This window comes from Furipterus horrens, unplaced genomic scaffold (assembly GCF_987537825.1).
Source record: "Furipterus horrens unplaced genomic scaffold, mFurHor1.1.pri manual_scaffold_2, whole genome shotgun sequence".
Classification (NCBI taxonomy): Eukaryota; Metazoa; Chordata; class Mammalia; order Chiroptera; family Furipteridae; genus Furipterus; species Furipterus horrens.
Window position 1 is genome coordinate 168617848 of NW_028327172.1, and position 17734 is coordinate 168635581.

A 17734-nucleotide genomic window follows, 5' to 3' on the forward strand; every position below is an offset into this window, starting at 1 on the left:
GGTTGTCCCAGCTTTCACTCTGGAGTTTTACAACGGTAATGGGAAATTTTGTGGCATGTTGAGGGAGAATGAAGCCAAGAGCCCGGTGCACTCTGCAGTTAGTCTCTCAAAATTTTGTGGCTTGCTTCTGGTGAGGAAGCGTTAACTTGGCAACAGAGCCACCACAAGGTTATGTTCACTTGAGAACCATGTAGTTGGAATCCGACCCAGTGTTATAATGAATGGGTCCAGCAGACTCCCTGTCTGGGCCTTGGGGCAGAAGATAGATGTTGAATTCAAATACTAAAGGCTGATTTACATTTAGTGTCTCTCTCTCTCTCTCCTTAGCTTGTTTTCTTGATAACTTTTGTTATCAATTCAGCTATATTCGTATTTGATAAATTGACTCTTACAAATTTAAAATGCTTCAAATGGACAAACCTTTATTTTGACCTTGCTTTGGAAATATTTTATAAACAAACAGAAATCCAAGACCCAGATGAATAATAGTGCTCAGCTGTAAATTATAATGCAGTGACACTAACAATTAAAGCAACACTGCCACCCAACTCAAGTAAATCAGTAGCTTCCTAGTTGCATTTGTACTTGAGAATCATTGTGGCCGTGGCAAAGGTATTGATACTACCGCAAACTTGAGCTGTGAAGAATTAATTCCAGTGTTCTGGTTGCCTAGCTGGAGTAGGAAAGGATGCTCTGGTGCACTTTTTATGGTTAGTGCAAATTAGCAGGTAGTTGTGGTAATAAAGTTCTCTTCTTGATCTATGGCAGGAGATAGCTAGTCTGCAAGAGTTCATTTCAGACTGTAATTAGTTTGTTCATTAAGGTTGGGGAATTCAATGACACAGCTGCATGAGGTACCATTGAAAGCTACCTGAACATATGGCAGAAGGATAATGCAAACTAAGTTCCTAAAAGAAAAAGGCAAAATGGTACAGCTTTGTGCTTTTACTTTACATCCTGCAGTGATTTCCTGAAGGGGGGGACGGTGACTCCAAACCTTCTAATATATACTGATTTTAGAAGGGGGAGGTATATATTTTCCTTGAATGGTAACATATATTACATATAAAAGTATATAGCTTGTCCCTGCACACATCCCTAGACATCTAGATACATGCACCAAGGGCTGAACGTTGTTCTTTGGTTCCTAAACATACTTCTGTCTCCCCTTGTGTTTTTAGAGTTAATTATTAATCTAACAAGGTTTTCAGTCTGGTTAGAGGTGCATATACAGAGGTGAAATGAAATTAGTGGTTATATCTGTTTTCTGTAAGACTTATGGGTCTTTGGACATAGATGTAAAATTCAATCTTGCTTGTGAAATGCAAGCACTTAGATAGAAATAGTCTCTTAAATTTGCTTTTTGTGCTTACAAACTAATCTGACTTCAGACATATAGTTATAGTCAGTAAGGTTTAAAAACCCTTATAGTACTTGACTTGCAAAAACCAAGGCCTGTAATTCAAGCAGATTATAGGAAGAATGAAATATGTTTTGTTAGGAAGAAAGCCCAGGAGGTTGAAAAAATTGACTGGAGCAAAGCACAACTTGATTTTAACCATTATACCAAAACATTATTATATCTCTTTTCATATTCGTTATTTGTCACCCATAAACATGGTAAGTGAAAGTGTTATTGAAGTAAAAGCATTCAACCCAGGAAACAAATAGGTGTGGAATTGCAACACATCCCTGATATTTTGTTTTTTGCAATTGATTTACTCTATAATTAGTGCCAAAAGCTATTCTTGACTACATTATGTGCTCATAACACTAAGGTCTCTTTTTCTTGTGACTCTCAATCCAAATTGATGGATAACACAGATGAAACAAAATTCTTCTGCCAAAACTGAGGTGTTGAATTATGAAGAAACTCAGAAGAATATGCACAAGGAGATGGTGCTCGATTGTTCCATGGGTTCCTGATCATAAGGAAGCTTTACATCCTATTTTGTGGTTTTCTGTACCATATAAATTTTAAAATGTGTGTGTGTGTTGCTTTTGTAATAATTCAAAGACTTTTATTTTCAAGAATGTAAATTTACTTCTGTGCAGGATCTAATGATTGTGGCTGCAGCTCTGAATGAAAGGTGGTGTGGGAGGCAGAGGCTTGTAGGTAAATGCACAGGAAGGGGAAACCTGCAGAAAGGCAGGTTAGGGAATGTTAGAGATCAGAGGAGGATGGGCTCTGAGTTTAATATACCTGTCAGAACAAACCCAAGTGATAGGTTGAATTAAGTGAATATATTACAAATCAAATGATGACAAAATCAGGGTGCCAGGCCAGTAGCATAATCTGGGATCTAGTTTGATGATGGTCAATGAAGGCTGAATTGAAATGAATCAGGAGTCAGAAGGAATTGGGAGATCGTCCCAGGTAAGGCAACTTTCATCTCATTCCTCAAACTTTCATATTTTTAGATAAAATAATCTTCATGACAGAGAGAAATCTACTCAAATGTACATGAGAAAAGACAAACGAAAATACCTGAGTAGATTAGGGAGTACAAGCCTTGACCCCAATTGCATTTATGTCTCAGGTATTAACCTCATAAATACATTACCATGGAGAATAACAAGACATTTATCTGACAGTCAGTGGACAATTCTGCTGCTTTTTTTTTTTTTTTTGGCTTTTACCTACAGTAGGGGAAGGGCAGCAGAAGTCTGTGGCTCCTGGTATCACACAGGTTTAGCAAGGTTGTACAGTGTGTTTAGAATCTGAATTGTTCTGTCTGTAGTATTGGGGCCTGGTGAAAGCTGTTGCTCCCCAGAAAAATGTGTTTGCTAAGGAGTATCTCTTCACTGATTGTTAATTATTCAACCTTCTGCTGTTGTTTTGTGTATGAGAATTTTATAGCCATTTTGAGGAGACAAGAGATGCAACCATTCATTCATTTTTACATTCATTCACTCATTAACTATGCTAGATACCATGTCTCTAGCAATGAATGATGCAGCAACATCTTTGCCTTCACGGGGATTACAGTCAAATAAATGACTTACCGTAAGTGATGCAAATCTTCTGTTCTTTTTGCCTGCTTCTAATGTCCTATCTCCTTGCTTAAATCACTTTTTATTTTACAAATGCAGACTAGGATAAAATTAAACAAGGCCTTGTGGTGTTAAAGCTTTGTTAATTTCATAGGATGGTTTCAGCACATTTACTAGTGTCTGGTGAAGAATTGTGATAATTGAGATTCAGCTATACTAATTAAAACAAGTGAACAAAGTCTGTTTAATGTCCCTTTCCTCAAAATTTTTAATTTCTCTTTTGCTTACGCTTGATTTTGCAGAATTCTGTAATCCTCACTGGGGTTTTCCTGTCATTAGAGAAATTTATGAAGTTATGCTGTTTTGGGAACCTGAAGAAATTCTACAGCAGTAATATTTTAAAATTTAGGTTCCTTTGGTTCAACTCATTTAAATCAATGAATTTAAATGAATATGTATTCTGAAAGTCAAGCTTTCATAAGAAATTCTGACCAATGTTTATTGTTTTACTATGCCAAGGTTAAAACTGAGTCCCCATATGCTTCCGCAAATCTCCTCAGGAATTAAAAGCTATATTGTGATATGAAATCGGCTAAATAAAAACTGTATCGAATTAGGAAGAAGGAAATTATGCAAAATGCTAATAGAGGTTGTCTCTGGATAGTGAGATCAAGAGGTTTATATCTATTTAATTTTTTCTACATTTCTACATCTCAAATTTAGCAGCAAAGAAGATACTTAGAAAACTAGAGTAATAACAAGTGTGAAATGCTCTCATGGATTGAGATTTCTGCCATAGATAGAACTTTCCTTTCAAAGGCAGGTTTCAACTTCCTTTCAAACAATCCATTCACTTTTAAAATGGAGGCATCCTTTGGTTTATTTTATTTTATAGATTGGTATTTCACTTATTTCATTAGAACACTAACTCATCAGGTTTTTTCTGAGTTGATTTGATCCAATGGAGAATTCAGCTTCACCTTTTTAATTTAGTCCAATTTTGAAAACATAGTGCTGCCCTGTGATTGAGTGCAATGTCAATAATAAAAACAGAATAGTGATAATAAATAGTGCCTTTATGAAATGTGTGTGTGTGCGTGTGTGCATGTGTTGGGGTAGGGGTAGAGGTTTGCGAGAAATCGGATTTCTACCTGTTAGTATAATTTTTAACCTCATTATCTACTCCAAGAATTGGAGAAACTTGATAAGTGGTTCCAAATGAAATGGGAGAAAGAGTTGAGGCCTGGCTTCCTGAGTGTGGGATGAACTTTCAGGCCATGAGTTTTATACATAATAAGGATATAGATTTTAGAAGCTAAGAGCTGGGTTCAGTTCCTAACCCTGTCACGGGATAGCTGTGTGAGCTCTGAAAATTACTTAACCTCTCTGAATTTCCTAATTTGTGCAATGTGGAGGTAATTTCTACCTTTCAAAGTTGCTTTGGGCAAGTAATGTGTATAAAATGTTTGCCATCATGTTTGGCACATGTAGCTACTTTTGGAACATGAGAAGGCTGCCTATTGGTGGGAAATCCTCACACAAGTTATTATTATCCCGGATTGCCTACTTTAGGAAAATCAACCTTTCTCAAGAAAAATTGTCAACTCTGACAGGAAGTTAAGAACTTTTGTAGTACATGAAGTATTACAAAGCACTACCCAGGGTGAGAATTTTGTTCATGACACTGAGTGGTTTTGCAAGCAAGGAATAAGGACTGTTGCCCACACACCGATTAACTTCGCCCCTCATTAGTAATGGGTGCCTGCAGACATCATTTCTTTTGCTTTATCTTATTTCATGAGGATGACATCCAAGAGAACACAAGTAGAAATCCAGTTGTTATGCCTTGCTGTTAGCGGAGCAAGTGTAGGGTAAACACCATTCGAGTTAGATGTATTACACTAACCTCAGTTGAATGAGCAACCAAAAGGCCAAGAAACACTCTATCAAAGCTGAGGAACAGGGGACTGAATGAAAGAAGGTGAAAGGAGTAGCCACAGAACATACATACATGGCCCATGGACATGGACAATGGTGTGGGGATTGCCCGAGGGATTTGCGGGTTGGGGTAGAGGCGGGCAAAAGGGGGAAAAGTGGGGACAACTGTAATAGCATAATCAATAAAATATAATTAAAAAAAACAAAGCTGAGGAACAGCTTATTTTGAATTACAAGATGGAAACTTCAAAACTTAGACCTGGGTTTAATTAGGAGTTTTGGGCATTCTTACCCGAAATCACAAGAGCAAAATAGTTGAAAGTGATTCCTTTACTTGGGGCCTCTTTTTTTTTTTTTAAACCTGTAATTATTCTCCCTATTTCAGATTACAATTGAAGGTAGTTTATAATCTTTGCTTTCTCCTTTTGCTTTTTCATGTCATTAATAATTATTTACTGAAGATTTATTAAGGCCAAAAACTAAGCTAAATTTTGAGAGTGCCAAAGGTTTAAGAATTGCTTCCTTCCATAGCTGTGTGGTAGGTTAGTTACATATAAAAGGGACAGAATAGCCATAGTAGAAGGTAGTTTTTGATGATGAATGCCAAATGAATGTCTCTATAAAATACTCTGTGTTGACAGTTCAGTAAAAGTAGAAATTGAGCCTTTAGTTCTCTCCAACTCTTATAGGTGAAAACACTTTATCAACCTTCAATTTTCCCAGATCACAGCTGAGCAGCTGCCTTGATCTACCTTTTCTATGGGCACTAAAATCCCAAGGTGTCATCTGGAATTTGAGAGCCATGCTCCATTAACACTAATGAGTGACTTATGGTTAAATCTTCATGGATCAGGCTAAACATCTCCCTGTAGGTACCAGTTCACATTTCATTTCTGTGGTCATCACACCAGCGTGCACTAAATTGCTTGCATCATTTAACCTGTAAGGGTGTCCAACAAACCGATGATATATGGTATGGAAGGTATTCCGCGTAGTCCAGGCTGTTATTGAAAATTTTCTGGTTTCTTGATTACAGTTTCACATTCAGGTCAAATACAGTTATAAATTTCCAGGCCCTCATTGTTTCCTGTAGTATTTGGGTCAACATACTTTATATGTGGAATAATATGACTTTACAATGACTGTCATAACAGTAATGGAACCAATTTGCTTGGGGAATCTAAAGATTTAAGTTAAACACTCTTGATAATTGAATTGCCAGCATGTTATATTTTTGTCATTCTAATGATTTGTAAAATAACCTTCAGATTCATAGGCGGGCAAATGAGCAATTTTTAAAATACTGTCGTGAGAAACTCAAAGGACAAAAAAAAAATCTATTTTCTACATAACTCTGAATAGTTGTTTATATTAATTGTGTCTACGTTGATTATAAATTTAATGTCAGGAAACATAGTTGAGATGTATAATTCAAGATTAATAAGAAGGTGTTCTGTTATATGATTTAGTCATGAGCCACAGCTTGAAGCCTCTCCTTCCATCACTAATGAGTCTCCTCCAGATTTTCCTCTAAAGCCATAAGATTCTGAACCTCTGAACTGCCGTGTGTGTGTGTGTGTGTGTGTGTGTGTGTGTGTGTGTGTGATTCTTTGTGCCTGTGTGTTTGCCCTTTTGTTTGGGAACTGGTCCTCGCCAGCATGTTGCTGACAAATCAAATCTCTGTTGCAGAGTCTGGCTGTTAGATTGAGAGCCATTAATAATTGGCAATTTGTAGCTGTCATAATGATGGTGGGGATTTTCCAGATGGCTTTTCCCTTTCTCTTGAGAAGGGCTAAGACTTATACTTATTCTCTTTGGTGGGGTTTTGATCATGCAAACATTGGTCATGCCCCTTGACCCACAGTAGGGACAGAATTTGGTTGACTCATCTCTGGTCTGGGGACAGGCCTGTATCTTGTTTTCCCTAGGACAGGTTCACAGGCTTATCTGAGCTTTGGCTTTCTGATAAAGGGGCAAGGCTTCCAAAGGGTAAGAGTAGAGTGTATTAGGCTGGAGATGGTAGAAGTATTGGGGCTTTACCGCTGCACATTTGAAAAGAGAAAAAAGAAGAAGAAGAAGAAGAAGAAGAAGAAGAAGAAGAAGAAGAAGAAGAAGAAGAAGAAGAAGAAGAAGAAGAAGAAGAAGAAGAAGAAGAAGAAGAAGAAGAAGAAGAAGAAGAAGAAGAAGAAGAAGAAGAAGAAGAAGAAGAAGAAGAAGAAGAAGAAGAAGAAGAAGAAGAAGAAGAAGAAGAAGAAGAAGAAGAAGAAGGAGAAGAAGAAGAAGAAGAAGAAGAAGAAGAAGAAGAAGAAAAAGAAGAAGAAGAAGAAGAAGAAGAAGAAGAAGAAACGCCCATCTGAACTTTTAAAATAACTAAACCATTTGTTAAGAAAATAGAAAGTAGGAAGATGAAAGCATTATGTTTCTTTTGGACCTAATTGTAGGCTAAATGATACAAGTTTAAATTAGGAACAAAATGGTAGTTTTATAGCAAATACTTTTCTCCCCTCTAACTTTGTTCCCTTTCTTGTGCTACCACATCATGTACCCAAGGGGGAGAAGAGAATTTTCTATAAAGTTTTATAGTTAATGCCATCTGAGCGGTGTTATGTTTGAGAATGGGGATAGGGTAGTTGGGAAACGTCTTTCCTGTAGAACTAATGACTGTAATCAAGCTTCTTTCTGCCCCACAGTCCTTGTAGTTGGGCTGTCCTTTGACTAAAATTCTGTTCTCTAAGCTTCACAGAAATCTCTGTGTAAACATGACCTTATTTCATACTTTCCCTGACCTGCTCAGCTGTACTAGGTTGTCCCTTTCCTGCCCTGTGATATCCTCAGTTGGTCTCCTCATCTGCTCTCTTCTTCCTCATGTCACTAATCATCCCTGGTTCACTGCTCAACGTCTGCCACTCTCATGAGGAGGCAAAAGTTCCATGAGGGCAGGGATTGTGTCTCTTACTGCTACACCCTCAGGGTCTAGTATCAGGTGGAGATTCAAAATATATTTATTGGACTAACGTCTTCATTTCTCACCTTAGGCTCTGCATATAGAACCTGAGTCTCTATGGAGACAGAGCTCTGCTATGCTCGTTGCATTATCACGGATACACTACTCCAAGATGTGCAATTTTTCCCCCACATTTTAACATTTCTTAAATCAGGATACACATTAAATATATACATTTAATTAGGTAGTGATTATCACCCATAAAAGCTGCTACTCATTTGATGTGGATCTTATAATTAAATGTGCCCCAGAATCAAGGACATTGTGGTGGACAGAATGGCCCCCCAAAGATAGCCATATCCTAATCCTTGAAACCTGTGAATATGTTACCTTACATGGCAGAAGGGACTTTGCACATGTGATTTAGTTAAGGTTTCTAAAATGGAGATATTGGCTTGGATTATTCAGGTTAGCACCCAATCTTTATGAGAGGAAGGTAGGAAAGTTAGAATCAGAGAGGAAGACTTGATGGTGGAAGTATAAGTTAGAATCATGTGGAACCACAAGCCAAGGAATGTGAGTCTTAAAAGAGGCAGGGGAATGCATTCTCCCCTAGAGCTTCCAGAAGGGACATAGCTCTGCCAGCCATTTTAGACTTCCACCTCCAGAACTGTAAGCTGATAAATATGCATTGTTTTGTCACTAAATTTGTATTGATTTGTTATAGCAGCTATAGGAAACTAATATAGGCATTTTATTAGGGGCAATAACATGTGTTACATTCTTAATTTTTTTAATGTCCGGTTTCATAATCTTCTTGGGCATTGCTAAGGTGTGTCATTGACTCTCTAGGAACAAAACATCATTGATATTTCAGGATCTAGACAGGGTATAGTTGTGGAATTATCTGATGCCATTTTGCAGATGCTGTCAATGCACCATCCATACTCCCTTAACCTATTCCAGAGGTCACCTGCAGGTAGTTCCTATATTAGAATGAGCAGTCATCTCATTTTGCCAGGACTTTGAGAGTTCTCAGGATGCAAGACTTGGTCAGGTGCTATGACCAAGAAATTCCTGGCAAGCTGGGTTGGGGTGTTCACTCTACCTTGGGGCTTTTACCATCTTATGATGAGGACATTCTCACCTTACAAACAGGGTGTGAGTTAACACTACAGAGCATCTTTTAAACAACAAGGGTGGAGAGTTGGTGCGTAAGTGTCCAGCTTCCCTGCCTCTCGGTGGGAATGTTCTGAGGCATGTTTCATGCAATCTCCCAGAGAGTCCCCTCCATGATTGAGCCCTAATTGCCCACAATGCTCTTCAGTGAACTTCTTATTGGCTTTCCTTGTTACCTTGTCTTCAACCCTCACCACGCTTCTTAAATTACTTAAAAATTTTTTTATTTAATTATTTGTTTGTTAATTAATTAATTTATTTATTTATTTTTAGAGAGAGGGGAAAGGAGAAAGAGAGGGAGAGAAACATCATTGTGTGGTTGCCTCTCACTCGTGCCCCCAACTGGGGACCTGACGTGCAACCTAGTTATGTGCCCTGACTGGGAATCGAACCAGCAACACTTGGTTCTCAGGCCGACGCTCAATCCACTGAGCCACAGCAATTAAATTACTTTTCAAATAAACTTTTTGTACCCGGTCCTTGCTTCTGGGGCTGTTTTTGGATGAGCCCAAAGTGGGATATCACCCTAGGCTTAAGTGTTTTATGTGATAAAGTCCAAAATCCCTCACATGGCCTCAAACATCTGGACCAAGTCTTCCCTTCTAGCTTTATCCCTGCTCTCTTCACCAATTAACATAACAACCATACCAGTCATTATTCAGAATCTAGCCTGTTCCAAATTTCTTCCTCACATAGTCATTTTTCCTGCCTAAAAGTCATGTTCATCCTTTATATTCCCACTTAAATGTTACTTCCTTATGGAGGTGTCCATGTCTCACCTGCACTTTTCCTTTGTGGCACATATTATGAAATGAATTACTTATTTTACTGGAGGGTGATTATCTTTTAGATGTGGGTCTTGCAAAGAACTTGAACATACTTGTATCACATGGTATTGGTATAAAGTAAGGTTTATAAGAAAATCACAGGCAGAAGGGTCAGTGTGATGCATGTGTCCCCTGTCCTCTGGTCAGCTAGCGGAGAGGAACACTAGCCTAGGCACAGTTGTGGGAAGGTCTCCTAAAGAAGGATCCTGCTATGTACCACTGCATATATTTATAAGGTAACTGGGAAGAAGCGGGGGACATCTAGTCAACTTGCAACAGTAGAAGCCTCCTGGACAGAGAGATATTCATTTTTTTTTTTTTTAAGTATACTTGATTGATTATGTTGTTACAGTAGTCCCAATTTTTTTCCCATTGCTCCTCTCTGCCAAGTACCCCCCTTCCCTCTAGCAATCCCACCTCCCCTTAGTTCATGTCCATGGGTCATGCATATAAGTTCTTTGGCTTCAGTCTTTCCTATATTATTCTTAACTTCCCCCTATTTTGTACCAACTGATTATGCTTCTTAATCCCTGCACCATTTCCCTATTTCTCCCTCTTTCACCTTCCAGCTGATAACCCTCCAAATGATCCCCATACTTATGATTCTGTTCCTATTTTGGTTAGCTTAACTGGATTTTGTTTTTATTTTTTAGATTCAGTTGCTGATAGCTATGAGTTTGTTGTAATTTTAATATTCATAATTTTGGTCTTCTTTTTCTTAAGTAAGTCCCTTTGACATTTCATATAATAATGGCTTGGTGATGATGAACTCTTTTAGCTTTATCTTGTCTTGAAAGCACTTCATCTGCCCTTCTATTCTAAATGATAGCTTTGCTGGATAAAGTAATCTTGGTTGTAGGTCCTTGCTTTCATCACCTTGACTACTTCTTGCCTGCAAAGTTTCTTTTGAGAAATCAGCTGACAGTCTTATAGGCACCCTTTTGCAGGTAACTCTCTGCTTTTCTCTTGCTGCTTTTTAGGTTCTTTCTTTATCTTGAATCTTTGGCATTTTAATTATGATGTGTCTTGGTGTGGTCCTCCTTGAGTCTAGCTTGTTTGGGACTCTCTGTGCGTCCTGGACTTCTATGTCTATTTTCTTCATCAAATTTGGGAAGTTTTCCTTCATTATCTTTTCACATAAGCTTTCAATTTCTTGCTCTTCCTCTTCTCCTTCTGGCACCCCTATGATTTGAATGTTGGTATGTTTAAAGTTGTCCCAGAGATTCCTAAGCCTCTAATTTTTTTCAATTCTTGTTTATTCCTTCTGTACTGGTTGATTGTTTTCTTTCAAATCATTGATTTGAACCTTGGTTTCTTTCCCTTCAACATTGGTTTTGTGTGGACTTCCCTTCGTTTCACTTAGCATAGCCTTCACTTCTTTCCTTATGTGTCTGCCATACTTAAGCATATCTGTCAAGCCTGTGAGCATCTTTATCATTGGTGTTTTGAATTCTGTGTCTGTTAGGTTGGCTACCTCCTCATCTGTGAGGTTGGCTATCTCCTCATTGCTTAGTTCTCCCACTGGAACCTTGATCTGTTCCATCTTTTGGGCCATACTTCTCTGTCTCCTCATCTTGACAGGCTCCTGTGTTTGTTTTGAGATAGTCTTATTAAACCAGAGTTTAGCTAGATGTATCATCCCAATTTTTAAATGGAAAGTCCCATCAGTTAAAAAACTGTTGAGTCCACACTTTCAAATATGTATATTTATTTCTTTGTACATGTACCTCGGTCAAGCTAAATGTCAAATAGTAGAGAAACTGACTTTCTTTTGTGAGATGAGCATAAGCAAAAGTAAAAATAAATACAACTAAAAAATTAAAAAACAAAGTGGTAAAACCTTGGCACATCCTAATAGATCATTTTGTGTGTGTCCTGGTGTGCACATATCTCTCTGGAAATTAATGTTCTAGAGCAGTGTTTTTCTGAGCTAATGAATCCCCTGGGGAGCTGGTTAACTGGAAGACTGATTGATTTGGTCTTTGTGGGGCCTGGGATTCTGCATTTCTAACTAGCTCCCAGGTGCTGCCGATAGAATTGGTTTGTGAACCATACTTTGTATAGCTGGGTGCTCAAGCATCTTGCTGCCCACATATTCAATAAGCCACAGAGATTTAGACACTCAGATTAAAAAGAGTGATATGGCATTTCTATTTTTTGGAATAATTCTGTCTCATGGTTTGCTTTCCAGGTGAAATAGTGGATTGTGTGTGACCTTCACCGCACTGTGGAATGATTGCCCATCAGAAAATATAAAGTGAAGGACAATGGGGCAAGGTGAGAGTTTGCTGATTCTTCATTTCTCCGGTCCTTTACATTCTAATAATCTGTTCTTATTCACTTGAAAAGATGGCAGAAACTCACCAAGCCCCATGACCAAGTTTTATGCTGGGTGCATTACATGCACCTTTCTATTTAAGATCTGGCTCTAGTGACAGAAACTAGTTTGAATACAAAGAGGTGTGCTACCCTGTGTGTGTGTGTGTGTGTGTGTGTGTGTGTGTGTGTGTTTGTGAGAGAGAGAGAGAGGGAGAGAGAGAGAGAGAGAGAGAGAGAGAGAGAGAGAGAGAGAGAGAGAGAGAGAAAGAGAGAGGGAGAGGGAGAGGGAGAGAGAGGGAGGGAGTGCCTTCTCTGCTGACCCTCTGTCTGATCTGATGTGAGGGAGGTGGGCAAACCATTCTCACTCCTGTGCTCAGAGATGCAGTGAGGATTTCCCAGTTAGTGACAGAATCTAAGTGATTTGTAGGCATTTTTGTGCTGATTGTCTTGCCCTCTAGGCATAAGTAGTGTTGTATCAGGAGGGCAAGAGGGTTCCAAATAGATTTAATATTCCTTGTATGAGCTTCAGCCATCTGCCCGCCAGCTCTCAGTGTGAGCATAATATATGTTTGCAGAATCAAACACAAAGAGCCTGTTTTTTTCCTTTTTCTTTTTCCTTTCTTCAAAGTCTTTTAGTTTGGATCATTTGTGTTTTCCCCCTCTTTTGGGGTAGGTTACTAGGGTCACCCTCTTCACAATTATATTGACTTTAATTTTGTTTTCTGATGCCTCTGGCATATTTAAATAAATGTTTCCCCCCTTTCTGATCTCCATGTGCCCCTCCCAAACAGAACTATGTGCTTAAAATTAATAAATATCTATAATATCTTATGCACCCGTGAGGCTTAAACTGTAGGCACTCTCACAGGGTACAGATGACATGCTGGACATCTGACAGTTCTTACCAGGCTAAATCTGAATGCTGTTTTTCTGATTGATGAAATTTTAACTTATTTTCCCATTCAGGATAAATTTTATGACCATTGATGATCCTGTCCTAGTAGCTATAGCTCACTGTAGGACTGAAATTATTTGGGTGTTGGGTGTCTCTGACCTGAAACCCTGTGTCATTTAAGGTACTTGAAATATGGGGATCTTAAGGTCTGAAAGAGATGAAAATAAGTTAAGATAATCAAATGGAGTTCTTAACTTAAAATCTCACTTAAATATCACCTAATACAGGAAACTAAAGAACAACACAAACAAAGGAACTAAAAAGAACAAAGAGCAGAATAGCAGTCAATAGGGGGGAGGGGAGAGGGAGAGAAGGGGGATAAGTAAGGGAAGGGATTAATTAAAGAGCCTGTATGAAAGACTCATGGACATGGACAACGGGGAGGGATATGATTGTGGGAGAGGGGGTGGGTTGGGTGGGGGAGAGAAATTGGGGGAAAAGGGGACAACTGTAATTGAAAAACCAAAATAAAAAAATTAAAAAAAAAAAAAATCTCACTTAAGCTAGAAAAATTTGGCAGGAGATTTGGAAAGTTGGTATGAACACTATTGGGCAGGAGGTGGCTAATGGAAGGTGCGCTTGAAATACCCTTTGTGCAGGTTTGAGGGCAGAGGGGTCAAAATTCTTCATTCTGCTTATTTTTATTTAGTCAGCACACTTTGCATTGTTTTGCATTGGGCAGTGTATATTTAAAAATTGCCTCCTTTTTAAATGCATTTCACATTCAGTTCTCCCTCCGGGGGTGGGCTGTGGGGGTATGTTGGGGGATATGCTGAAAGAGCCCAAACCTTGCTGCTTTTCTAGTCTAATGATGATGGCAGGTAGAGGAAGGATGTGTGCCCTGGAGCACTGCCTGGATGCCAGGCCAGCCTTCATCTCTCTAGCTACATGACCTTGGTAATAAGCATCTCTGTGCTTTATTTTCTTCACTTGTAAAGTAAGGATTATGATAGTGTTACCCGAAAGAGTTGATGAAATGATCAAATATAATAATGCATAATAATATATGCAAAGTACTCAGCATAATGCCTCCCTCATACTATCATGTTGGCTATTGCTACTGTTATTTCCACAGAAATGGAGGTTGGAGAAAAATGGGAGTGTGGATTCCACATCATGACTAGTGCTGTTTAGCTGAGAAGGATGTTTCTGAAACACATCTTTGTCCATGGGGCATAGAGAGGTCAAGGTTGATAGGGGAAGGAAGAAAGAAAATAGAAATAGTACTTTAAAAAAAAAAGCTTTGGTTTAAATATGTGACTGCTGTGGAACTCATGAAGCTGTTTGGTTGGATGGGAGCCATCCCTTCCTTTGAGGGTGGTGCAGGTTGCCCTCTCCTCCCCCTAACACCAGGTGTTTGGGTTTGGTCTGACTTCGAGTCATCTTCGAACTGTATTAGTTGTGAGACTGATGGAGTGCTAGGGCTGACCTTGTTTAGAACTCCTTAATCTCACTGAATATCTAATGCAGAGAAAATCTGGGCCTTGGTGGATAGTTGGAACTGAATGAGCCTTTGGGGAGCAGTGTGCTTCTGACCAGAACCAAGAGCCTCTCCTTTCTCTTGTCCCAGCTGTCTTTCATGTGAGGTTTCACAGATGTCGGCCACACCAATGAGGGTGAGGGACCAGTCAAAGGAGGGGTGTGAAGCAATGAAATGCAAACAGAAATGGTATTTGCCTCAAGTGCCTTCCAGGAGAGCATTTGGATGTTCAGCTTTCTGGTGCCGTTTCCCATGAAGGATCCAGGCCGTCATGTGTTCAGCTCTCTCCCCGCAGCAGTTCTGCTTCTTAGTGCTGGCTCCCTCTCTCTGCCCAATTGTTTGTGGTCTCTGAAGCACCCTTGCTTAATGGGTGGTGCCAGAGTCCTGGTCCCAACCTTCGATGTTCCTCCGTCTGGTGTTAGCTACAGTCTTTACTTGCAGCTGCCCTTTGGCTCATTTGGCTCCAAAGGCTCCATATCGATGCCCTACTTTCCAGGTGACTTTGGCTCTCTACACTTGAACCATCATTCCTAAGGTTATGGCAGAGCCTTGATGCCACTGTGGGTTTTGTTGTTGTTATGCAGTATCAGTCTAAACATTATCGTGGGCCTTCACTTAGGCACTCCCACCATCACCATGATGAATCAGGTCCTTTCCCACAAGCATAATGACTCTTATATTAAGCCCCACACTATGGGGAGGTGTAACTTATTCTCTTAGTCTCTTATTACACTTATAATATTGCAACTTTTCCATTTATTGATTCAATTTATCTAGGCTGCTTCTATCTTGTGAATTATAATATACATTCCCTCCAGGGCTGAGTTGGAATGTTGATACTTCATTGAATGACTTTCCCCTTAAAAACCCTAACTTTGCTTTGTGCTATCAGCCAATTATATTGGCCCAAACTTTGAATCTCTCTCACATTAGAATATGTCTCCCCCACGTGTCACAGCCCAGGGCAGGGCTGTGCGGGTAAGGTATAATTCTTTATTTATTAAAGAGCCTCTCGCCGTCAGCTTCAAATATCCTAGAAGACTTTTCCAGGGAGCTCCATTATAGCTTTTCAAGTAAGTAAACCTTGGCACCTAGCTCACTGTGGCAGCACTGAAACCCCAAGTTCCTGCGTCAGAGGAGCAAGCTTGGCTGGCGATGTGGGAGTGTTACCTCAAGGATATGACGCTAGCTTCTCCCTCCAACTTCCTCCTTCCCTTTCTCCCTTTCTCTCTCCCTCCCTCTTTCCCTCCTTTTTCCCCATTTTACACCTATCTCAAAGGAAAGTACATTTTTCAGGGGAAAAATCTCAGCCCTGGCATTATTTAAACACGATGCGAAGTTTCACACAGAGGGCATGATTGAATGCAAAGAGTGCGGGCCATGAGGAGACTTAGAATCCAGCCCCGACTCTGCCAATATACTTTGTAAACTTGGGCAAAAACTTTACACTTTCTATGCTTCTGAAATAAAGTGGGGTGAGGGAGGGGGAGGGTGGACTGGACTAAATTCTTAAAAAAACTATTTATATATATTTAATGGAATCGGGCTTCCAGCATATAGGGATGGAAAAGCCATGGTATATGCCAGGCTTTCCTGCTCACCTTCTTGGTAAGGAAGGATGGGGGCCCAGACTGAAGCCACAGGCTTCCTTGTTGTACCAAGAAAGAAGTGAGACAAATATTAAGTTTCAATCAATAGCACTACCGGAACACAGAAGATGGAACTATTTTCCCCAAATTGTTTTTATTGCTGCCAGTAGCTGCTATTTGCTAAGAAATCCATTCAGATCATCAAAAGCCATAGAAACATACAGTGCATGAAAAGATAATATAATTGGCACCATTGTAACTCTATACGTGTGTGATCTCGGCTTGGAGGTGGGACGTTGTAGGATAACTTGTAATCTAGTTCTTTTGTTGTAAAATAGAATGTTACCATTGTATTCCTATGGAATAATAATTACAAAATCTCAGGCAAATAAAGAGCCTTTCTCAGGAGGTGCTTAAAGAGCTCAATAGACACCCAGTCAGCCTTGTAAACATAGTAAAACCTGGCTTGCTTACATAGCTCTCAACTGAAAATTCCTATTAACAAGTATCTGCCCTCATCTGTCTTATCAGGATAAATGCTTTTTATGCTGGTGAATCTGACAACCTGAGAGACATGGAAATGCCTTCTGAATCATCAGAGAATTATGAAACCTTCAGTAGAGTTCCAGTGTTGGTTGTAATTTATGACAGTCTAATTTTTTGAAAAGTGGTATTTCATGTGTTGTAGAGACTATAATTAGTCAACATAGTTGATTAATCAGACTGCTTCACTTTCTGACCAGACTCAAGTACTGTACCGTATTTATGGTAACTATAACACCCAATGTCCCTGAAAGCCACAAAGGAAGTAAGGTAGATGAAGATAGTATTCTTTATGGGTTGGCATAGAAAAAATATTACTCATTCTGGGCAAGTGAACATTTCCAGAGCTTTATTGTTCAACTTCTACATTAGCTTCTAAACTAAATGAAAAGAGAAAATAGGTAAGTTTTAAAAATAGATATTTGTTTTTTATGAGTTTGCCATTCCCAAGGTCATGGTTAATGTTAATAAATAGACAATCAGCTCTTTTAGCAAGGATGAGTGTCTTTAAAAACAAATTACGGGTGAGACTTAGTAGAGCCTCTTCACAAACAGAGATTTTTTTTTTAAAAAGAGAGTATCAGTATAGTAGATTTAGTTGTATTAATTGGTCCATTCTAAATGTTTTATTGAGGGGATGGGATCTTAAATCAGTTAAGATTAACTTGCTAACTTTTTTAATGTCCAAGTTCTTAATGATAGGATCTTTAAAAAAGTATTAGAATTGGTGTTTTTTGCTCAGGTTCACTGCAAAGAATAGAAAATTCAGGAATGTGTAAAGAAGAAAATAAAAATAATCCATTATTCTATCACTCAAAGAGAACTATTATTGCCTCTTCATATATTTCCTTTTCTTTTCCTCCTATGTGTACATGTGAACATTTTACAAAGTTAGCCCATACTACATGTACCATATGCTGTCCCTCACCAACATTACATAGAAGAAATTTCCTAGGTCACTAAATA